Source organism: Myripristis murdjan, chromosome 20, assembly GCF_902150065.1.
Source record: "Myripristis murdjan chromosome 20, fMyrMur1.1, whole genome shotgun sequence".
Lineage (NCBI taxonomy): Eukaryota > Metazoa > Chordata > Actinopteri > Holocentriformes > Holocentridae > Myripristis > Myripristis murdjan.
The window spans coordinates 12,544,465-12,569,934 of NC_043999.1; the positions used below are offsets into that span (position 1 = coordinate 12,544,465).

At 39.9% G+C, this 25,470-nt stretch overlaps 1 long non-coding RNA gene across 5 annotated transcripts in view; it reads left to right on the plus strand.

The window, feature by feature from the left end:
• The first annotated feature begins 6,273 nt into the window (after nt 1–6,273).
• Nucleotides 6,274–25,470, plus strand: part of LOC115378551 (uncharacterized) — a 172,966-nt gene continuing 153,769 nt past the window's right edge. For all 5 annotated transcript variants that reach the window (XR_003930141.1, XR_003930139.1, XR_003930138.1 and 2 more), the window contains exons 1-3: nt 6,274–6,348; nt 6,543–6,583; nt 6,804–6,919. This is a non-coding gene — a long non-coding RNA (uncharacterized LOC115378551). The remainder of the gene's footprint in view (nt 6,349–6,542; nt 6,584–6,803; nt 6,920–25,470) is intronic.

Consider the following 25,470-nt stretch of genomic DNA (forward strand, 5'->3'; position numbering starts at 1 on the left):
GTCTGCCAGACTGGCAGCAGATGAGGATTACACCTTTAAGCTCCTTGTTAACCCAATGGCACGAAATAAACCTAAGTATCATGAGAGATGCTTAGAGGGATGCATGCAATGGATTCCCTGGAGTGTCTAGAGCATGGATAATAAGCATATTTACAGGCAGTTTGAGCCATACCATATAAAATACGCTTACCATCACCTTGTTTATTTCCGATTTGTTCATAAATATATTTATTATACTACTTTTGCAAATCAAATCCTGTCAGATTCAGGGATGAAGCACATGAAAGGACGCTGTTGCAGATTGCTGGGATTTAGCTTCCATTGCCATGAAAGGATAAGTGAGGGGAGATGGTATCATGGTGCTGTAATTTCTCTGACATGGCCTCTCCAGCGGCCTCAAAAGACATGGATTTTCCTCAAACACAGGAAGTGAGACAGGGCAACAGATCTGATAGGGTGTCATGGCAGGAAGCAGCCCAAAAAAAAAACAAAAAAAAAAAACAACTCTGCTTTGTCTGATAGGATCAGTAGGAGTGCAGGAAACTCACTGACCTACATTTCCTCCGGACAGGCATCTGCTACCCTCCATTCTACACTCTGGGCCAAAGTGGAAAGCACCTATTACCTTGATAAACCACTGCCATAGTGACCCCTTGCAGCTATGTGTGAATGCTCAGGTGGCGTGTTACATGCGATTGTCCAGAGGAATGAGCATAAAGTGCGGTTTTAGTGGAAGATTTTAATCAAATATTACCATCTGCAGCACTGGGATAATTACAAAGATCTGTGGTGGCATGTGGTGCAGGCTGGGGCATGGGACAGAAGGAGGGGAGAGGAGATGATTATCGTTATTGTATCATCTGAATAAGATTGCTGTGTTCAGTCTTGTGTTCTGAGCCCTGGAGGCCAGAGGAAAGGAAAGAGGATTAGAACCTCGAGGCCAAATAGCTTAAAGAGCAGCTGACTCTACTGCACTCTGCTTAAACCCTCTTCTCCCAGACTCAGATCAGCATGCACACCAATTTGTTGGCATTGATTATGAAAGGTTACAATATGAAGGGGTTGTCTGAGTGTCTGTGTGTTTATGTGAGTGTGTAGCTCTGTGTGTAGCTGCCTCCATGCGCGACTGTGCAGCAATCACCAGCTATAATCAAAGAGAACTTGCTTCTCAAAGGGAACAATCAAGCAGCGCAGTCATATTAAATGGGCAAGGCCTGACTGAGCCCCACTGAACATGCAATCAGTGGCTATAAATAGATACACCCTGCTATTAATTGCTTGAGTTAATTACTAAAAATATCTACAAACTCCAGCACTAATTATCACCAGATGGAAGCATAGTTATGCCTGAAAATTTATCAGTAAAATAAAGAAAACATATTTAAAGGAGAGGGGAGGAGACTTTTTGTTAAGTGTAACAGATGGAATATGAAAAAAATCAATGTCATGTGGAAATTGTGTTTGTGCTTTTTCACCTTTTGTGTTTTCCAGTTACAGATGAACAACAATTTTTCATGTAAACAATGTGGGTTTGTTTACGCTTTTAATTTCATATGCACAGGCATGGGGTATGCAGTTTGACCCCAGCAACTAAGTTAAATAAAAAACAATATTTATTCATAATTACAGACATTACAGAAGGTCTTTTTACATAAAGATCTTAGTGCAGTGGCTTATAAAGGAAGCTCCACACCAGCTACGTCACCCGTTGTTGTCCACCTCAATAGGAATGTAGCACAAGTAACACAGCCAGACAAATTGGCAAACTAACATAGAGGTTGAGTTAGAGGAATAATCTAATCAAAATGTAATCTAATCAAAACATATCTCCACTGACATTGTGATCAGGATTTCAAACCCAGTTTTGTGTCTCTTTCTAGAGGTGAGGTGAGGTGAGGTTTCCATCCATCTACTTCTATGAAATTTTTAATTTGCATGTAACAACAACTTTTTACATTTGCGTGAAGTGGATGAGTTGGGTTATCAGCAAGTAGCTGGGACTCTTGCCACATGCTTATCTCCATTCAGTAACAACAAACATGGCTGCATAGCTGCCTACATGTTGTGTGTGGACAGATGTAAAAAAAAAAAAAAAAATGCGGGCTGAATGCGGGCTGTTATTACCACTCTTCCTGGAACAAGGAAGTCACCAAATTGCTCCATCATCTGAACTACTTGTTTATCAAACAACTAGTTGGGAAAATTTAATTACATAATAGCCTACAGCCACTTGTACTTTAACATAAGACACATATCATAATGATGGAAATATGCATTGGATTTCATTTTCTTTTGCCAGATTTTCAATGATATGTTTAAAATATGTGCAAAAATTGGATTGCAAGCATATTGAGTGAATAGTGAGGAAAAAACAATCTGTGCATGGGCCTCAAGTCCTCCTATCTTAACAAAATTGTGTACTACATCCCCCGTACTCATACATACTCATACGCCATTGTGCATATGCTTGAAAACAATTTGATGAGTGTTTCTGTTGTTGTTGAGGGAACCACTTTACTCACTAGCTCCACTAGTGGCCAAAACCTCTGTTGGTCATCTTAAAAGCCCTCTGGATGAGTGAAGAGATGAGATTCTGTTGATCATTTTAGCAGGCTGAGCTCACCTGAGTGGGAGGGGTGTGTAAATTGCCATGTGAGGCATGATCAAAAACACTCTCACTGCTCACTTCAAAGATGAATTGCATTATTTGGTGAGTAAAATGCTCCGTTTTGTGGAAACACTTCCCATCTCTTCAAATAAAATTAAAAACGCCAGAGATTGCATAGTAAGTTGGGTGTTTGCGTGGGAGTTGAGAGCGTTGGATTTAATGCATCTGTAGTAGTGTGCACAAGGTGGGTCTCTCTTCTTGGAGGACATCACAGCATTAACATGCAGGAAGATATTCTCTGTTTTGCATCATGTACATACGCAATTACAACAGTGTAGCTGGTTGGATAGGCTACGTTTCAACTGTAGATTCTTTAACAGGCCATAATGACATGGTAGCACAGCCTGTGGGTGTTCAGTAATTGAGGGAATGCATAACATTATAGAACTGTATGCCTTGAGGCTGATATAAGGTCAGTAATAAGATGGGGCGCAAGAGGACCTATTGAAACTCTGCTTTTAACTTCTCCTTCCCTGCCACCCCTCTTCTCAGCGCAATACCCCCACGTCCCTCCCTCCAGTTTTATTGTTGCTATGCTGAAACAGTACAAATGACCAGCATACACAATAATGGTGATGGGGATGGTATTAGCCATTAAAACAGGGCAATTTAAATAAATGGTGTTGAGGAATTAAACTTGTTATTTAGTGAAAAATACTTGGCCCATTGTACAGTGTAATGCTGTTTTGTTAAAATTTTGCAATATAATCACTTATAGGGACATTAAAGGGTTAAACCTTTTAGAAGGGATATTGTGTGTATGGAAGGCAAGAGTGAGCCATGGTAAACACTTGAACACACTCAAGTGACTCCTTATCTGAGGATGGCAAGTGTGAGGGTTCATCTTATTAGACTTTCAGAAATAGACTGGAGTGAATCTCTCTCCTCATATGGAGAGATTGGCAGTGCAGTCAGGAAAGTGATTTCGGCACTGCACAGAATTGAATTGCTGGGGGGAGGTTGGTTAAGCAAGGGGGTTTAATTTGCTCTGGAGTATGTATTCTCATACTGATATGCCAAAATGTAATTGGAGTCGGTACAAGAGCTGGTCGTTTTCATTTGAGATTTGAGGGCGTTCATTTGGTTTGAGATTTTTTTCACATGAGATGTATCATCTGAACAGTGTTTTTAGTCGGCATATAGAAGATCAATGCATGTAGTGCAAAACATGTTTTTTCAGAGCAAAAGTTACATTTATCTGATATGGAATGCAAAGCATCTGTTTCAGTGGAGATACAATCTTATCTTGCATGACTACTTATGTGCAGGCTAACATGCAGCTATCACAAGCACTGTGTGTACTTACCCCACATATACCTGTGCCAGTTTTGCATCCATGGCTTCTGGTTGACTGGGGTCATGACATATGGAGATGGATGTGAGTAAACACCAGTGCACACACTGAATCACAGCCACTACCCACATGCCTCTCCCAGTGTGAGTCCTATGTAATGATCCAGGGAGTCTGGGCAGCCGTCTGCCGAGCTCTGCTGCACTGTAGGGTGCTGAGCTGAGTGAGAAGAGGAGGGACAGGGATAAGACAAGAGAAGGTTTCCCTTGCCATCCCGGCAACACTCGTCATCCTGTGCAGAGATGTGAGAAATTAACAAAAACAACCTCCTGGAGAGAAAAAAAGATTGAAATAAAAATTCTATTAAATGACAGTGACTTCACTGAACTCATTCACAACATCAGTATACACTGCTAAGATGAGAGACCAGAAAGAAACATCTCCTGGTGTGATTTCATTCATAATTTCACATCTTAACAAATCAAAAAATAAGTCTGATGTTTACTGTGGTTATTTAACAACATTCACAGCTATTTACACAAATGATCAAAACCCTGTGTTGAATGAAAACCACAGAGAAAAGTGCTAGGGTTTACTGATGCAGAAATATGAATGCCCTCTTATAGCTCTCGGTGCGTTTATGAATATTTTACATGCATTGTTACAGTGAAACCAAAGACATTAAGGATAAAAAGACATCAAGTTGATCTTTTTGTGAGGTCTGGACCCTTAAGACCATTCAGCGGGGTTTAAAAGCTAAGTCTTTCTGGAACTTGAAGTTGTGAAATCATTCAAACGGAAGCACATCAAACTGCTGGCTTAAGTAGGCCACTCATGCTGAGTTGTTGCTTTATTTTTGCGCTCTGGCCTCACAGCCACTGGTGAAGCTGTTGTGATAGCAAGGGAAAAGATTGTGATATAGATGTGTTTTCAGATGGCACAGCTGAATATTGAATGCAGAGTGCAACCAGCGATAAGTGTGTGTGGCAACACCACCACACACCACCAGCTGTGGGAATCCCTGAGGGGATGGAGACCCCCTCATAGCCTGACTCCTTCAGCCAATGTGCCCTTCCCAACATGATCCACGGGGTGTTGCTGGGTGTGTAAGACAGAGTTTGGTTGAATGACAGATGGGCTCCTACTCTTGGAAATCATGAACTTCCTGCTCCAATCATAAAGATGCAGAGAAAGACGAGGGTGGGGGTGGAATAAGAGGCTTACTGGGAATACCGGGGCTTACTACCAATAGAGAAAAAGGAGGGGAAAAAACACAAGAGGGAAGGATGAAGAGGAGGAGGTTGAAGACGAAAAGGAGGAGGAGGAGGGGGGGTTGCCGAGAAAACAAACCCTTGAGGGCTCTATAATCCAAAAATGAGAGAGTTGTGAGCTCGAGACACTCAATCTGACAAAATGCATTAAAGCAGTGGGAGAAAGAGAAGAGGCAGAGACAGATAAGACGTCTGCTTCCAGGAAAGATAAAAAAAAAAAAAAAAAAATCTAAGATGGGATGATGAGCTGGAGATGTGACAAAAGAGATTGCTCTGGAAACCAGCCATCAACAGAGCCATGAAGAAACAATGGCACTATCCTGGGCAGAGCACACAATCACTGGGATTATGCAGTGTGACACAGTTTCATTCACTCTCTCTCAGTGCTATGAACCTATAAAGAACATATTATGATTCTCCATTACAGCCCCAGTCTATCTTTTTAAATAAGTATGAATTATGGGTCCATGCACATAGATTTTTCAACGAGAGGACAGTGTTAATAAAAATCTCATTGCAGTCCTCAGTTGACAGTAAGGCAATATATGGGTCACTTTTGTAAGGATGTTTAAAACCAAGTGAAATGTACAAAACCTTGTACAGCTTTAAAATGAGCCTGCTTGTCATATGATGAGAGCTCAGGTGGTCAGTTTAAGAAGAAATATGTTATGAAAGCAGAGTAATCAACACAAACAAAGCCAGCTTTGGGGATTAAGACAGTGCAGGGAGTAAATCTCATGTCCTGACCTTCAACCTTGAGTCAAGTCCCAGCTTACAAGTGAAGTCAAAAAACATTCATAACAAATTGTGAGATTCCTGTTCAGTTTCCACTTTTGAGTTGTCACATTTATTATAGCGCATAATCCTGTCAGTAGTTGTCGCTTTGTGTATATGAGGATATAAGGGAACAGATTTAAACAGAGTGAGAAGAGTGTCACATCAGGGTATCTGTCATCTAAAATTTCACTTTTCTGTTTGTATTCACAACTTAACAGGTTGTTCAAATTCGCCTTACCTGTGATTCCAATATTTCCGACAGCATCTGAAGGCATCATCTGGTGCAGGCTATTTTTGAGCACGGGGAGGACGACGTGTAGATTCCTGAAAATCTAAATGAGGTAAATATTGGTTGGATTAATGGACACCCAGTGCAGTGTTATGGCTTCAGAAGGCTTGGATTATTTTACACCAGGGGCCAAATGCATAAAAATGCACAAAAAAACATGCGCACGCCACATAAACTGGTATTTATAAAAACTTGAGAATGTGCGCACCTCATGCATTCTTCACACCTATGTACACGTTTCTCTAGAGTGACAGAGGTGATGTGATGAGGTGCAGATGAGATATAAGGTGAGAAACTCAATTTTCTTAAACTTTGCTGTTAACCAGCTGCACTAATTGTTTTTTCTTTTTCTTTCTTTTTTTTTTTTTTTTTCATTTTTTTCTTTTTTTTTTTAAACCGAGATTTGCAAAAGAGCATGCACATTTCTGGCTTTGTGTACACACAGGTGCACACAGTTTTATGCGCGTGGCCTCAGGTGTTTGCACTGATTTTATGGCCATTTTTCAGAATTTCAAGCACTAAAAAGGCGGACGAGGCGCTGCGCTGCACTTTATAACCTCAGCTAACTCCCTGTGTGTTGTGTGGACATACAAACTTCACCAGCGTTGGCAAAAACCGGCGACGTGAGTAGAAATTTCCACTTCTGTGTTTAGTTTTGAGTTTGTTTTCTGCATGTCGTCTCAAAAACTGCAGTGGTGTGTTATGTTAAAAGAGTATCGTCAAGTTTTAACATAGCTAACCGGCGAGGAGAAAGGACACTAGCTAGCTCACTTATCTATTTTATGGCCTCGGGAATGACGGTTGAATTTGAATTTGGCAGTTGAGTTTATTTTAACCCTGGTATCTGTGTGGTAGCAACATTGTCTTTGTGGCCCAAACTGCATAATTTTTGTCGCTTAATTCAGTTTGTTGGCTGGTCTGCTGCTGGCATTGTAGCATTGTGTTATTTCTCGAAACTGCGGTGGAGACTACGATAGCTTGCTGTTATCAACTACCATCATAGTTGTGGTGCTAAATCGCTGCCAAAATCTTATAAATAAACAAAACATGTTTTACAAATGTCCTATGATTCACTAAGAAACGTGGTATGGTTTGCAGATACAAAACACCACTGACAAACTAATGTGTTTTGCAAATACATACCTATCAAACAAATACACAAAATATTTCTAATACATCATGCTCCAGAAAACAAAATAAATTCTTACAAGTACTATATATATATATATATATATATATATATATATATATATATATATATATATATATCCTACAGAGACAAAAATATTGACATGACTTTGGGTTCATTTTTTCAGCTGTTGATTTTCTCACGTCCTGTATTTGCAAAACAAAATACATTAGTTTGTTAATGGTGTTTTGTATTTGCAAACCACACTAGGTTTGCTAGTGAATCATAGGGCGTTTGTAAATCATGTTTTGTTTGTTTGTTAGGTTTTGGCAGCAGTTAAGCTCTATACATAGTCACAGCCAACGTTAGATGGCTAACAGTGTGATTTGTCTGCTTTGCCAGGCTGAAAGAAAAGCGCTGTCACTCTTTTAAGTCATTTTTCTTAAGTAAAAGTCAAGTCCCAAGTAATGAATTCCAAGTCAAAGTCAAGTCTTGAATTAAGTCTCAAGTTATCAACTTTGAGACCGGAGTCTGACCTCTGGATTAAGATTGTCACCCATTGCTGATAGGTGGTTTAAAATAATAATAATAGCCTATATAATAACAATTGCAATGGTGTGTAGGGCACACTGTGTTTGGATTATTTAGACCCTTCACCCTTAATTGAGGCTTTTGCATCAAGCCACTAATTTGTATTGAAAGGCTTTCTCCTTGGAAGGCAAGGAGGCTATTTTTTCTGAGTTTGGCTGTAATGGAAAATTAAAAAATAGCATGGCAGGTACATACAGATTAAGAAATAAGCCACACACCACGTACATTCGCCATTCTCTCCATAGTAATACGTTGTGATTAGTTTGGCTGAGAGTAATAATGCAAGCGGATGCTTTATTGATGGAGGGAAAGTTTCTCTTAGCTTGTCCCCTCCAGAGAGGTCAGAGGTCAAGGTCAGCTAGAGAGCAGCACCTTTGGGACCGGTAGGGATTGAGTGTCTTAAGGACACTGAAGCCGTAAAACTCAGGATCTATGGGAGTGCCTACAGTTACGTTAATTTTGTCAGAATGTGCACTAGTGGGTAAAATGAATAATTTTAATAGATCCACTAGTCCAATGTACTGTAATTATAGTTTCAGTTTGACTTGTAGGAGGTTGTTTTTCTGCTTCCCAATGAGAATCTGCTGAGTTGGATATCACAGAAACAAATTTGTTTACTTTGGTACAATGTTTGCTCTGGAAAATCACACACAAGAGGACGCCGACAAACACAACCTAGCCACAAGTTCACAGAAAAGGAAAGAAACATGTAAGGGTTGAGGGTCAGGCTAAACAAGTAATACTCTGCCAAATTGTTTTATTTACTCTGCCCACACAAATATAGCTACTGATGTTTCAAGTGGGAGCAGAAGAATTTTCAGTCCCCATGAAAAGATGACAGTAGAGACTGGCAGACACATAGCCCACAGAGTGGTGTCTGTTTATTCCTGATAAATCTTGCTCACCCTCCGGCATCATTTTATATTAATTTGAAGTGGAGGATATATTAAAAAAAACTGTTGAGAGAAAATGTTCAAATTAAATTGCTGAATATTTCATTCCATTCTTCTAGGCTTATGTGGGACATTCCAATTTATTATGCTATTATTTGCTATGAAGACTTTCTTTTGAAACTGTTATTTCATTTCCATATAGCTGTCGATTGCAGTTGTTCAGGCAACTTCTCTCTGTCTCTGATCCCACATCTTCTTACGCCTAATATTACAAATGACACCTTCCAGGATGACTTTGCAGGTGGAATGGTTAGAGGGGTGCAAAGACTTTAAATGAGAGAGGGAGAGAGGGAGAGGCAGCAGGAGGAAGAGAGGGAGTGAAGCAAATTAGAGCCCACGCTCATTCAGTTTCACAAGATGTCTCCCCTGAAGACTGTTTACTTATATGTCTATTTAAACTATTGATCAGAGCTCCATATTCTTGCTATCTTGTACAACAAATCAGACAGATGCAATGGGAACTGTGTTTGGGAAATGAGGGCAGAGAACTCACTGCTTTACATCAAGAAAAAAAATAACAAACTGTTTGGATGACTACACGCACTGAACACACACATCTGTGTAATCTTTTCGCCAGCACAATGTTGTTGATGCAGATCTGGCTGTCAGTGACATGCGGAGAATGTTTTGCATTCATTCCTGCATGAATTGGTGTCAGAAAGCCTTGGAGGCTTCTTAATCCCTCTACATCAAAATAGGACACGTTTCCCATGCATAAATTACAATGATGTACTCGCATAATTACTATGGCCCCGATGTTACACAGACAAACAACTGCATGATGCCAATGAGTTGGTCAAGAAGAATCCACTGCTGCATAGAGGCATATATCAACTTTGACTTTCACTGTGGATTTTAAAGGGTGTTAATGGTATGAGAGTTGCTGCTGACCAACACTAAAATCATATTCTTACTGTGGACCTAGTTGGAATAAACAGTACACTATGGGTTTGTGATGCATAATAAACAATGTATATACGCAGCAAAAACGTGGGAATTTTGAGATGAGTACTAGGCCTACTTCTTAAAATGCAAATGCATGCCGTGTGCATGAAAAGTGAGAGATATACATTTTCCTTCCACAAAAGGATGGAACATGAAGTAGCTGTAACTAGAAACAGGTGGTAGTCTAAGATAGAGATAGTGTGGTTGAAAGTAAGGGTGTTGGGCTGAGGTGATGGGTTTGGGTATACTATAAGACTACCTTCAACTCCAAAGACTAGGGGAGTCCATTCCCAAGTGATGTGAGGAGACTTTTTACTGTGAGTGAAGCTGGAGGGAACCGTTCACCCAAAATACAAAAAAAAAAAAAATACAAAAGATGTTTTTCCACTTAAAGTGATAGTTCAGAATTTTACACATATATTGTATTTGATGGTAGACATAAGAGTAATGCATGCACCATGTTTGGTTCTTTAACTCCTTCCCTGTTGTGAGAATGAGAGTCTCACTGGGAGTCTGCTGCTCTAAAATGAATGAAGTAGAGAGAGACGACAATTTTGAGGGGTGGCACAAAGCTGAAAAATAGTTTAGAGGGAGGAATTTTACACTATATGTAAAAGTCTGAACTATCACTTTAAGGGTAGTGCAATCTATCGATCTACAGAGTTTCTGAGTTATTTTGTGAAGTTTCTGTCTTCCTTCACCCCATTATAGTGGGGCTGGACGAGTATTCTTTTACTGAGCACAAACTGTCAAAAATTTACATGTGGAAAAACTCAACCGCAGCAGCTCTTTCCAAAAACAGTGCCACAGGTACCCTGCATAATCCACAGCACCTGGGGGGTGAAGGGTTGTTTTGGGAACTATTTTCTGCTGAAGAACACCAGCAAACTCTATCTCTGCCCCCAAGGACTACGACTTTGGAGCGGATAGATATAGTTTGCTCGTGTTCTTCAGCAGGAAATAGTTCCCAGTGAAACAATTAACCCCCCGAAGGCTGTGGATTATGCCTCATATCTGTTTCATTGTTTTTGGAAAGAGCTGAAACTTTTTTGTTTTCCATATGTATTTTGGGTGAACCTTAACCCTATTTTAATTAAAACTTTTAACCTTGAACAAACTGATTTGTTTTAGTTAACATGACCAAAATTTGGTTGCCACTATCCACTGCTTATCCACTAGCAAACGTTATAATATGACAAACAGGAGAAAATTGCTTCCATTTCATACTACTGTCATCTAATTTAGTTTGTGGTATTGTCTTGATACACTCGGTTGTTGTGGAATGTAATATTTACAGAATTTGCTCCCTAGAGTTTGTGTTCATTTCATAAAATTTTACAAGGTGATAGCAGTGCATTGTAATTGACAGAGTATGTACCATTTGAGCTTAAGTACGTCGCTCAAGGATCAGTCACTGGTTGTATAAAATCTTCACCAGTGACATCTGTTGTCTGTCACAGTCTGCCTCTTATTGTTAAAGTAGTAACGATCAAGGTGAACTTACTTTCAGATTAGCCAGTGTCCTCAGAACTATGTCCGGTATAGCTACTTGTCTGCTTACTGAACATCCTGTTCATTCTCCTTTGTTGGTGTTATCATCTCTCCGTAAGACAGTGCTTCTCTCTGCTTTTAGAGGTCTCGTGCTGGAGGGATTGAACTGGCACCTCTTTTATTTCTAATCTGTTTCTCTCACCTTGAGGCAGCTGCTATTATAGGCTGCTGCCAGTCTGAAATTAGAAAATGCATTTTTGTAAGCAATGACAATCCTCAGGCTTTGCAGGGGACCTGAGAGCTGCATCCCCTCTCTCACCAGCTTTATGAACATCAACTGTGATGATGCAAAAAAAAAAAAAAAAAAAAAAGCATGACAGATTTAATTTTTTAAATTACTCGTATACAGGGAGGAATTAATAAAAAGCAAGTATGCGCCATTAGGTGCAGAGGCATAAATACAAGCTCTGATTCATAATTTGAGGGAATAATGCTCATCGGAGGCTTTTATTACTGATTAATTTCACCATCTGTCTGTTTCAGCAGTCATGCTCGAAAAAAATGTATGCAGCTACAGTAAATAATTAAGACAGGTGACATGAAACATGAGGTTGACTTGTCTTCTAGGAGGATGCAGTCCATTAAAGCTGAAAATATATGAAGTAATCTCTAAGCCTGCTCAAGATGGGGGAAATCAGTTGGTCTGCGTTTGCCTGCTGGGATCGTCTTCAGAGTTGCTTCAGTCTGTGCTAAAATTGGAAAAGAGGAATAGAAAGTTGCACTGGTGGCAATTTGGCCTTGGCTGAAGTGTCCTCAAATCCCTACCAGTTCCACACATGTTGTTCTGTCACTGACACTGACCTCTGATCTGATCGAATGATCTGGATCATAAATTCTGTGGGAGAAATTGTTTTCCCAAAGCCTTAAAAGCAATTTGTAACATATGTGTGTTTGTTTGTATGTGAAAAATGAAGATTTTTTTTTATAATCTGAAAAGATCAGTGTAATCTTTAACAAATTGCTAATGGCTCAATAGTTAGCTACCTGTGATGACCTGTCACACAATTATGATGGCACATGCAGGGCTTATCAAGTAGAATCAATTTCATATTGCTTAGTACTTTTACCTATCTTTCTACCTTGATTTACCTTAGCTAACTTAGTTTTATATGTGTAAATCAGGTGTTTTTATACCTCAGTAGCAAGCTAGAATGATTGCAGTCTAAAAAAAAGGTCACCAAGCAGTGACATATGTGTGCTTCTTTTTTTTTTTTTTTCTGCTAAAGTGGTTATTTTTGTGGAAAGTGGCAGAGTTCACTTCCAGCTCCATTTAAGAGAGAAACTTGCAGACAAAAACATCTGCTTATATCACAGACTGTGACTGGGATGATTATGTGTATTTTCCCTGTAGAGAAAATGCATTTGACATGGAAATCTATATTTAGGCAACAGTTTGCACACATGTTGCGTGTGACTTCTGAGGCCTATTGCCTACAGTATATGACTAGCATTTTCCCTACGCTGCAGCTACTGTGCCATTAAAACCAACAGCAAAATGAGTCAGATTCAATTTACTTGACGTGTGATTTTACCTCAGATCATTTGTCGCAAAAAAGTAGGTTGTCAGTGTCATATCCAGTATTCCTCCATGAGGCAGACGGTATTATTTTTTTTTACTAGTCTTTAAACTCTGCTGAGAGCAGTCATAAATAATCTGATGATTGTCAGGAATGGCTGAAAGCACACTGACACTATGTTGAGTACTAGAACACTGGACATTACTATCTGGCCTTTTCCTTACACTGATACGCAGAGCCCATACAGGTATACACATAACATCTTGGCTGTAGTGGGCGTACACACACACTGGCACACAAATGCAGAGACACACATAGTTTTGCGGTGTGCTGTATTTTAAGTGCTTTATTTATATCCATCAACCTAATTAGTACGCGCATGATCCAAATACTGAGAGGTTCTTACAATGTTTGGACAATTATAAATACATAAAGCACCATCTGCTCGACTCTGCCAGGCTACTAGTGGCAGCTGAGATGGAGCAAGATTTTGCCAACTAGCTACTTACATCTGTGTTATCATCATATGAATTCATAGGCTAATGCAGAGTACAGTGATTTGTGTCAACTCACCCTGAAAGGCTAGGGCTTCGAGACAGACAGAAATATGTTTGTGCTGTTAATTCTTGTGAATGCCTTCTGCAGTAAGACTTTGTTTTACTGCTTATTCCCCCTTGTTAAACTGTGCATCAAGCTATGGTATTGTAAGTATAGAATAGTGCTTTGTTTGCAATTAGTAATCAACCCCCCTTATACATAATGAATGCACTTGCAAGGATGTAGAAACACAAGGGTATAAGCATTCAGTCTACCAGCACAGTGTATTAAAATAGGCTCCTCCATCACCTGGTTTAAGCGTATTAATTTGTCCACCTGTTTTCCTTACAGACATTATGATATGCTGTGTCTCATTTAGCACTGAGGTTACAGTGCGTGACGTGATATGCCAGTTTATTTGCCAGCAGACCAATTGTTTCCACTCTGCTTTGTCTCCTGAGTTATACCGGTCACATAAAATTACTCATGGGTACGTTATCAGCTCTCTGGCTTGTACATAATTTTAGTGAGGAAAATACCAGCAACCTTTAGGCCACCACACAGAAGTGCACGTGTCAGACAGTGAATTTTATTTTAGTGGTGCCTTTTTTTTTCCTGAGTGCCTATTTCATTATGTTACACTGGAACACGTTGTAATTACTTTGTGGTGTTGGACCTCACTAAATAGCCAAATTAATTAATGCATTGAAATTCTATTGAAATTGCAATATGGATAAGCGCCATATCCAGCTGAAATTTTTTGATAAAGGTTAAATATGACAGTATTTCATTAAAAATGCAGTATTGTGGAGCTGCTGTGTGCTCTGGCCTACAAATCATATTCTCCAGATCAGGGAAAAAAAATATGATAGTTTGGTAAAGACCCCCAGCTAAAATCACATCATCCTCATTTTTTTTTTATGATGCAAAAATTTGATATTGCTGTACATTACTGTATGGCAGCAGTTCATTCATAAATACAGTAGTAAATTACAAAAAATTAATTTCCTTCAAGCTGTGCATTTTGAAAAAAACTTCGAAAAGATGTGAAGATTTTTAAGTGAAGTGAAATTTTCACAATAATATAACCTTCACTTCCTTTAATTAATTCCATAACGCTATCAAGAACAGACTTGAATGAATTTGTAGGAAATTATTATTTTTTTAATCAGGCTGTGACAGTTTGATAATTCCCAGGTGTTGAGGAGTGAAGTGTCTCATCTTGAGTAACTGACCTGAATTTAACTCGTGAATATTGCAGGAACGTGGACAAAATTGATTTGTTTCGTAACTTTTTTCAAGAAGTATAATACGTGAGAGCAGGCTTTGACTACTAAAAGATTTTAGCAAAAAAATGGAGTGTTGTGCCTGTGATATGGAGATTGTTTCTTCACGCATGGATTTTATTGAAGTCATTGGTTTAAAATGCACAGCCCACTGGTGACATGCATAGTATTATTCTGTGCTTTGAATGCCTCTAAATTAAGCTGTTTATGTGTTATTCATTCCTCTGCCTTTTATTCATTCACCGACTCTAACCTTTTAAATTGCACACATACATGCTCTCCCACACGCAAACTTCCATTCATTCACACATTATCTCAGACATTTATGTGAAAGTCTGAGGTTTGCCCTCTTTCTGCTTGCTCTGTAAGTTTGCAAATTGTGCCGGGCATTGTGTTACATAGTAAGTGAGTTCGTGAGCCAAGACTGACAGATGCTACAGTGAAGAGACAGCTGCCTGCCCTCACTCCAGCAACTGGGTCAGGTCCTTTTGACATCCTTGACAAGTCTCTGCCATGGGTGCTGTGCTGCTGTCCCCTCAGGCTCTGTGACTAGCCCATGTGTCACCTGTGCTGCCTGGAGGCCTTTGAGAGGACCTGCGGGACCTCGCGGATCCCCCTGTGGTTCAGGTGGGACTTCCACATGAGCCCGTGGACAGGAGAAGAGGCCTTCCATTATAATTAGGCCATGCGGCATCCAGAGGCATACAGCCTACGTCTGCCGTTTAGGGATGAAGATGACTGTTCCCTTCCTCAGCCTTGCTGCATTATTAAGGCTGACAGGACTCGTTGCGGAGTGTCTCTACCATTCTCTTTGTACTGCAACCCCCATCCCAACCCCCTTGGCCCCCCTCGACATCCCACCGCCACATGCGTCCTCTGTGAAATGGAAATGCCGCCCCATTAAAAACCGTCAACCTGAAGCAGATCACTGCTGCACTTATGCTAATGTAGACACAGGAAAATATCACACAAGGAGAGAAAAAAGTTTGAGAGGGAAGCAAATCGGATAAAAAATTACCATTTTCACTTGAGGGATGAAAGTATAGAGGCTCTAATTGGAAATGAATACTGTTGTAGTGTGTAGTTCGGAAATATTCTCAATTGTGCAGGAGATGGGGTGGATTTAAAGTTGGGGTGGAGGACGTGCTAGAAAGGAAGGGAAAGAAAGACAGGAAACAGAGACAATAGCAAACTCAGATGGGAGATAATTAGGCCCACAATTTGCCCCTGTATTGAACAGGAAAGGCATCAGCATACATCAGCATTTGTAATTGGTCAGAATATTGTGGCTAAGTACACAGGCTGGATTTACTGCCTTTTATCCATTTAGATATTTATGATTTTCTTTTTATTTTACATTTCTCTAACGGTTAAAGTGAGTTGTGGATAATTGTCCACTACTCAAAAACAAATACAAAATTGCAAAATCCTGCAATGTCTTCTGGGAAATGGACCTTACAATCACTTAACAATTAAAATCTAATGAGACTTTGGTATACAAGTGATGCATAAAATTACGCTTGAAAATAAGGGTCCCTTTGCTAATCTTATGGTTGCGTCAAGGCGGCCTGGGATCAGCCCTGTGCCTCCATGGAGAGCAATGGTAATGATAAACTGCAATCAAATCTGCTCCCGCGAGGGTCTGCCTCGTTCCTCACAGCACATAATGGGGAGAGGGGAGGAAAATTAAGTGTCCTTTTGATCCATGCGGCTGAATACTGAGCATGTAGCAAATTAAAAAGAGATGCCTGCTGCACCTGCCTGGAGAATTGGTGCCAAACAATACAGTTTTTTAAATAATCTGGCATGCTATTATTGATTGTCAGTCTAGACTTTCATTTTCTCTAAACGCAGTGGGCGTGTCTCTTATCAGCGCCAGAGTAGGATTTATCAACACTTTCAAGGGGGACAGTAAGTGAAATTTCTTATGTGGGGGTAGAGCCAGCTTATGCTTAACTTTGATCTCTGGAACAATAAATACATGGCAGTTACTTTGTATTTTCCCTTTACTTTGACTGCTTGACTCCCTAACTCATTCCTTATTAGGAATAAACAGGTACTGGTGATGTACATCACAAATACACTCAGATATGCAAAGATGTTAGCAGTGCTGATATTAACATAAAATGCTGTAGCTTGGAGGTGTGAGAAAAAGCAACATCAGTGCTGAATTTTACCCTCTGTGCTTTATGAGTGCTAACATCTGTGCACCTCTCCTGCAAATGCAACACATCTTGATGAGATGTGTAGTTCATTGTGAGAGTTACCATGGCTACGGTATGGTGCTAATAGGATTAAGTGATATCAATTGGACATGTGAATATCATCATACCACTGTAGGTGCTGCATGCTCTGCTTTTCTGAAAAGGCCTCTCTCTTCAGGTGAAAGTATGTGGGAGCTAGTTCCTATTTTTACTGTATGACGATGATGCTGATGGTGATGATAATGATAATAACAGATGTTCGCTTCCAGATGCATGATTCTCTGTACTATAATTAGATTCATACTGTGGTGTGGAGTGAAAATTCAGTGCTGGTTGTTTGGAGGGTGTCTCATTATTTTTGTATACAGATACTTTCAGTAAAACTCTGATCACCATCATAAATGGATACTCAAGGTTTGAGAATTTCAATGCATCAGTTCTCAAGGTACCTTAAAAATTCTACATCCTTGGAAATAACATTGTTCCATTCTAAATTTATAATGTGGCTGCCTGTCTCTCATTTTTCTTGCTTTTAACCCCAGTCACCACCACCACCATGAACCGTTTGAATGCTATTGCATTCATAATCTATGACTAAATATACATTTATGTAAGCTGTTCCATGCAAAGAAATACCCTTGTGCTCCCTTACATGACTCAACATGATTATGATGTTCTGTTGCATAAATAAGGGAATGCCAAACTTTCTCATGTCAAGGACCCCCAAAATAGCTGCACAACAGAGCATGGACCACTATTTGAGAGGGCTTTGTCTTAAGTAACCCCCTCTGAGTAGCTTTTCGTCGTTAGGTGGGAGATAATAGAAGTAGGCGTTATCATACTATGACCGGGCTAGAATTATCATCAGAACAGTCACCATTATACGCTCCTGTATTAGGAAAGGCTCCATTACAGTGAAGTGATGCAATTTTCTGAGCTTATTAGTCTGTTCCAACTGTTACCTGTTTCTGCCTGTTGGGTTACTATATCCGTATTACTAATGATTTATCAAAAATCTCTTTGTGTAATTATTTTACAAAATGAACATTAGTATTGTCACAATATTTATTTCAAGCTGTATGTTCAAAAATATTGTGATATTTGAGTTTGTCCATATTGTCTAGTTGTACAGTGAGGCTTCATAATACTAAGGTACATAGGCCTAGGTCTGCATGGTCCATGAAAAATATGATTATGTTCTCTGTCTGAACAGTGTCTAAAGTGGAACACCAAATGTTATGTTACCTTTTTCCTCTCTGTCTCTGGAGGGACTAGCTGTCCTGCTCCTGGAAATGGAGATCACATAGGGGAATAGCAGCTAGCACAATTGCAGGACATTAGCCTGTTGGCCAGTGGCTATTCATTTTGGCAGATACATTGCAAAGTCAGACTGACTTCAGGACTAATGATTTGCCTTTGGGAATCATTCATATTGTTACGTTTTGTTGTGAAGACCCTGCTTGGGCAGCAGCTGCAATGAAAGTAGGGCTGAGCGATTATGGTAGAAATTAAAATCACGATTAATTGAACATTTTACCTCGATTACAATTAATGAACGATTATTACCGATTATTATAGCTTGAATCTTTTGCAAACAAAAGGGCAATGTCAAACTACAAAAAGCTGCATCTCTTCCAAACAAATATTATTTCAAGTAATATTATTGGTATATTATTATTAGCAGTAGTATATATATGCACTAATAATAATATAGCGTGCCTGCATAGTAAGCAGGCTATATTAATTTCTCAGAATTTTGCTCACTAATGATTATCATTATTATTATTATTATTATTATTATTATTATTATTATTATTGATGGTAGTAGTAGTAGTAGTAGTACAATAATTAATCATCAGTATCTAGGCTATATATTATTATCATATTTATATTATTCTTATTCTTATTCACTACCCAGAATCACGGAGCGACGGACTCATGACGTCATGACGTCAGTTAGCTTCTGTTGTTCTTAGCAGCCAAACTGTGTGCTGGTTGTGGGCTAAACGATGCGGTGAGGCTCTTTTGGCGTCTCTCTTTTTTAATCCGTGCTGCTTAAACTGCAGGAAGTTTGCAGTGTACAGCCTGAGTGAGGAGGAACGAACCGTGTTTACGATGACAACAGGAGCATTTTGTGATGTGACGTGTTGTGGTGTGGTAACCTTAATAACCGACATGGGCAGGATTATGTCGGTTAAGGGCCCTAAATGTCGGTTTCAATTATTTTTCGATTAATTGCCCAGCTCTAAATGAAAGCCATTTAACTTGACCATGCATCACTCCTCACGCAGTGAGCGGGTTGTTGATTTGGAGGTGGGCATGAAAATTTGTAGTATTTTCATCTTGGCATTACCCATGCATATCTTGCACGCAACCTCATCCAGTTTTTCTGGCCTCCCCCCTGTCATTATAGGTACAAATCTAAAATGCCACCAGATTGCAGCTGTTGCATTCTTTTCAGATACTAACTGTTTCTGTTCATCTGAAGATGAGTGATGGTAATGAAATGACACTGTTGCTATTCCTGGATACCATGTTAACGCCAAACCCTCGTTAGTACTTGTTTACCTCCTCAGTGAAAGATTTACATTTTATTAAGTTAATATATTGGGCTATAGTATTCTTTGCCTACTTATAGAGGGGCAGTATCAGTTTGACAAAGATAAAACAAGATGTTTTGATGCACTGTTAATTCCCTAAGTCTCTCACAGCTACAAAAGTTGAAAATTGTGTCATCATGAATAATGGAGAGATACTCTGATGCAAAGTGTACAATCTTAGCTTACTTTCTGCTGACTTTGAGAACCCTCGAGTTCAGATACTTCTTAACTAGACTTGTGAGTGATAGCATGGTTAAGTATCATGGCCCAGTGTTGTCAAGTGGTCAAACCCTTCAGGGGGAACAAATTACTCAGAGAACTCTGAGGGTGATGCCCGGCCATATTACACATTACACGGGTGAAAACAAATGTAACACTGCACATGAGAGCCAGTGAGGCAGAGTTTTAATTATTGTCAGTGTCAGACTTGAGCATAGCCTCCAGTCAGGGAGGCAAAAATAGAAAGGGAATTAGCCCCTTTTCACTATCCCTGACAGCTAATTACATATAAAATGGCTAACACCACAAAACAAAAGCAGCCAGACAATTACACTTGGCTCTGGCATGGGCAGCACTCTAAAGCTGAAATACAGTTGCATTTAAACTTTGGTTTAGAGGAAGAATTTTCCCTCAGATCTGGTGGGGATTTAGAATGCAAGAAATATCAACTGACTGTTAGTGTAAGAAGTTTTTGAAATCAATATCAGCATATTCAATCTGACAGCAGATTGGGTGTACACTCAACTTAGGTTTGGCCCCGTAATCCTTGATATAGCCTTGAGAAAATATCAAGGTATGTCCTTGTGAAAACTGAAATGCTCTGAATGCTAAATATGAGTTCAACCAGGGGGACTACTCCACTGGCCCCTCTCCAAATAGCCATTGACTTCTCTATCTATTTGTTAGATTTCTACCCAGTAACTACACCCAGTGAAAGATGAGGAGGTAGCGTGAGTCAAGGGCATCTCGGATGGATGATTCCGTTACTCTCGTGTGTCTTATCCTAGTATTTGCAATTTATCACGCTCACTGTGGTCTAATCAGCCTAATCGGGGTCAGCTTCTTCTCCCCTTTGCGCTCGTCTAGGGTGCTGGCAGGCTGCCGTTTGAATCAGAGTGAGGGGCTCTCAGGGTGTCAGGCCTGCTGCTTTGTGTAGTTTCCCAGCCTGGCAGCAATCTCTGTCCTTTCTGTCCCGCAAGTCACAAACTGCCTCTCCGGCCAAAGATGAACAGAGGAAAGGGCAAAGAGAATGATTCTGGCCTAGTTTGTTGCCTGGGATTCAGTGAATTGGTGACTCCTGGGTATTTCTCTGGGTTGTAACTCTTTGTGTGCATGTGGGTGTGGGTGTTTCTCTAAGTATAGATGAGTATCTGTGTGCCTTTGGTCTTGTCGCAGCTTTTTGTGTGCAATATGATAGGTGTGTGATTATTTTTTTATATATTGTGTGCACGTACGCATGTATTTGTGAGAAAGAAGCCCCGGCAGCTGCTGTACGTGTGTGTATATGCACGTGTCAGAGATCCCTGACCAGCTGTATCACCACAGCATTCGCTTGGGCTCCCGTTGCTTGACGCTGGCATAAACAAACAGGGAGCAGATCCGCTACATCCTCACATGACAGGCTAACAAAAGGAGAAACAAAGCATATGTCGGCCTCGTTGACAGCCAGCCATGCACTCTCTCCAGGCTCTGGATGCATCATGTTAGCGTGTGAAGCAGCAAGACAGCCTATAGCAACACAATTCCTTTAATTATTTCCAAAACATGCTTGGCGGATAATGTATCTCAGTCATATGCTGGGTCCGCATTTGTCTGGGAGGTGAAAGCGATGGTTCCGCTGGAAAATGTTTGAAGAGGTCCTGGAGCCAGCTGGGCTCACACAGTGTTTGTATTCTCTGTGTCTTTGTTCTCACCCAGCTGTTTACCAAGCTAAATTGCTGATATCTGGCCTTATTATTTACCCACCCCTACACGCTCCCTCACCAGTGTGGGGGAAAAAAAAAAAAAAAAAAAAAAAAAAAACTCCCTCCAGCAGGTTCTTCCATCCAAGAAGTCTCTGAAATGACAGGATCTTATGTAGGGATGTGCATTGTGATGATTTTATCGATAGTACACAAACTGCTTGGCTCAGTACTTTATTGATAGTCATATTATGTCTCTTTCTTTTTCTCTCATTTTTTTTTTTTTTTTTTTTTGCAGAACAAAAACTAAAAATAAATGAATAGATTAATGAACACCACAATGGGAAAAAAACCTGTATAGTGAAGCTACGGCTTAGGCCATCTGCTGTGGATGAGGATAAGGTGTCGAAAACTGCACATTTCTGCACGTCTACATTGTGCTTGCTCAACATTTGTTTAAATACATTGCTGGTGCTGCCTCCCCTCCTCCAGGTTCACAAAGGTTTTATCGCTCTTAAAGCAACAAATGCTATTGTTGCAGACTCAAAATGTACCAAACCTTAGAATGTTTAGTTCTCTCCGACATGACCTCAGTGTCTCTGATGGTCTGACTGAGTGCGGTGCGTGTGTTTGTGTGTGTGCGTGCGTGTGTGTGTGTGTGCGTGTGTGTGTGCATGCGCGTGCGTGCGTGTGTGAGAGAGAGACAGAGAGTTCGATTTGGTGTTCAGTCTGCTCGGTTTTTATGTAAGTGGACGTTGGAGTGGTAAATAGCAGAAATCTAGTACAAGCCATCAGCTGCTCTTATCTTATGTGTATTTTAATAAATGGGAACAACCACTTGTAGAGAACCTGAGTCTGATTATACAGGTGGGAAAGCTGACAGTTCCTCCTTTGGTGGGAAGTAGCTACTTGACTTGTGCCCCCAGACTATGGAAAGAAGGCACGGCACATTCAAGAGAAATGCTGTGTTGAACAGTGATGACTCACATCTACTGTTCATTACTGATCTAAGCCTCCCGTGTTAGAGCATGAAATGGGATAAAGTCATAATCATAAAGTTTGTGTAAGTGCTTGTGTTGTGAGCCAATTCTACTTTTTTGTGTTTTTTTTTTTTTTTTTGTAATGTAGTTAATGCAAAGGCCTGATGTTTCTAACTGCTGCGAAGTAGCAAAATTATAATGCTTGAAAGCATTGGTGGTGATTGAGGCACAATAAAGTACTGCTAAATGTGTTCAGCTGATAGACGTTTAGGGGGCCATTAATTTGAGAAGTAGTAGTTGTGGAAGTGGGAAAACGAATTACACTAAAAGCCCTTTAAAAGTTTGGCTGTAGGTGACGTCCAGGAAAAACGCAGTCGTGCTTCTTTTCAAGTCTCCAGAGGAGAGATCTTAGGCCACAACAGCAGCAGTGCACATGAATTCAGTAGTAACGCATTTGATTTTCTGCTCAACTGACATGACAACTTGTCACATTACCATCTGGAAGAACGAGCGCACAACGGGTGATAAAGCTGATGGCTCATTTCAAATATCAGTCACTGGCAATGCAGTAGTTGTCTTGTTACACAGTTCACTAATTTCAAATGTGTCTTGTGTAACACACTACCAGTGGAAGATTTATTGGTGATAAAGAGACATTCTTTAAAACTGAGTAGCCTCATGACAACTATGAAATGTTCGTTTGAATTGAAAATTTAAAAATGTTCAGTAAACAGTCGACAGTAAGACCTTCAAAGTGTGATGTATGAATAGTCCACAGCAAACTCTGTGAACTGAAAGGTTTTGTGCTAAACCAAAAGGTGACCTTTGGTCCTAACCAAATGATTGATACCATAAAATGAAGACAAATGAAGTGACTTTTTAAAAAAAATACAGAATGGTTAGAAGTCCATAGCTGATGGAATGACAACAACTCTAGATGTGATCCCTTTGATTTTAGGGATATTAAATAACTATTGCTTCTCAAATTGCAAAATGTTTTCAAAATGTAGACATAGAAATATCGGATGTCTATAGTATGAGATAGAAATTTTTGTTATTGATCACAAGAGTCACAATGAGGCAGGAGAAATATAAACAGTATGAGGAAATCAAAACAATTTTGTTGTTGTTTGGTATCCGTCAGTGCAGGTTACTCAGTCATGTTAAAAACATTAATCTAAGCATGAAATTTTATGATGAAACTTATATTGCTAATAAAGATAAACACATCTGACAGATACCTGATTGTGCAAATCAGCCCAGGTCACTGAAAACTGCAAAACATATTGATTCACCAAAATAAAAGTGAGAAATCCATTATTGGATGACACTGTAAACGAGAAGGCTTTTCATATTGTAACAAGAGCTGCAGTGATGACTGGCTAAAACCTTATCCCCTTCATCCTCTGTGGAAACAGTGACAGTGTTTGACAGCTCAAAAAAAAGGAAAAAAAAAACCTGCGGCAGTGGTACCTTTGGATCACCTTTTATAAATGTGTAGGTCAATAAGGTTATCGTAAAGGCTGTGTCCCCGAGTGCTGCAGTGGTACTGACTTCCTGGGCATGATGTGATGTTCTACAAAGAGCTTCTAATTCCAGCGAGTTTATAGGAAGGTTATCATCCCAGCGAGGTGATGTGCAGTAGCTGAACAGCAGTAACCTGTGTGACCAGGTGTAACTGATGAGCTTCCATATAAAGGCTGCACTCCTGCTGAGTTCACAGGGCTCCGCTCCAGTTTCACTGTTGCAGGAGCAGGATGGCACCATGCGCACACATGTCTGTACACACCCACACACTTTTCTCCAGGGATGGCTCATATACTAATCTGTACCTATCTGGGATAGGATCGGATATCTGATAACCTCTGTCTGTGGTTGGGAAGCCATACAGACTAGACTGAGAATGCTATACATCTGCTCATTTGGTCAGTAATGCTCCATAAGTTTAATAAAAAGTTACAAAGGATATTTTATTATGGGAATGCTTGTTACCATACTTGTGTGTGTTTGTTTGGATACCTTTGTGCGCTTTGTGCTCTTCTGCGAGAGCATGCTCTATTGTGAATCAATACCTCAGCAGTAATGGCACTTATACAAGCCTTGCATTCATTCTTGATTTCCCCATAAATCTGTGGGTGCAAGCTTAACCGGGGAGCAGAGACAGACCTCAGATAACTGATTCCTTTGTTACGCTAAGCCTACGATTCTGCAGAGATATTTATAACAGCGTGTAGTTGTCAATACACCAAAAAACAACTGAATTTCTTGTACTCGTGCAGCCGCTGTTTGCCAGAAATTAAGGTTGAGGCTCATCTGCAGCAGTTTTCTTGAACTTTATCTAACATAGCAAACTCCAAATTAACTAAGGATTCCCCAATATTAAAAAGTTATTATTATTGTGATAATTGTTTTCCTCTGGATCAAGAGCATAAAGTTTTGGTTTGATGGAAAATGGAAGATGGAAATAAGAAGTTTTTTTTTTTTTTTTTTGCCCCAGCAGTGCTTATATGGAAGGTTTGTAAGGCTGGGATACCTTTTTCTATTTCTTGACTTTGTCTTATATTCAGAAGATTCCCTGATGAGTTCTGAGTTCCACGTTGCTTGGGTGAACTAAGTACTGCACTGTAAAGTAAATCCATATAGAAGTTCAGCTGATGGCAGGAGTGTGCCCTTTTGCCTCCTATGGTGTCTTCCCATCTCAGTTGACCCTCATAGATCATCTCTGGCATTTCTAATCATAGCATGCAAAATGATTTATATTTTGCAAACTGTAGTGAGGTCATCCTCCCTTCTGCTCAGAAGAGCGAAGCTTCGGCATTCTGTTTTGCTCTAATGACGTCAAGACGACATAGTCCTTCCGCCCTGTGACATATAAGTTACAACTTGAACATGAGACAGGTTTCAAGACAAGTACTTGTATGCAATATGCAAGGTTTTTAAACTTCATTTACTTGGGACAGTAAAGCTTGCTGTCAGCTAT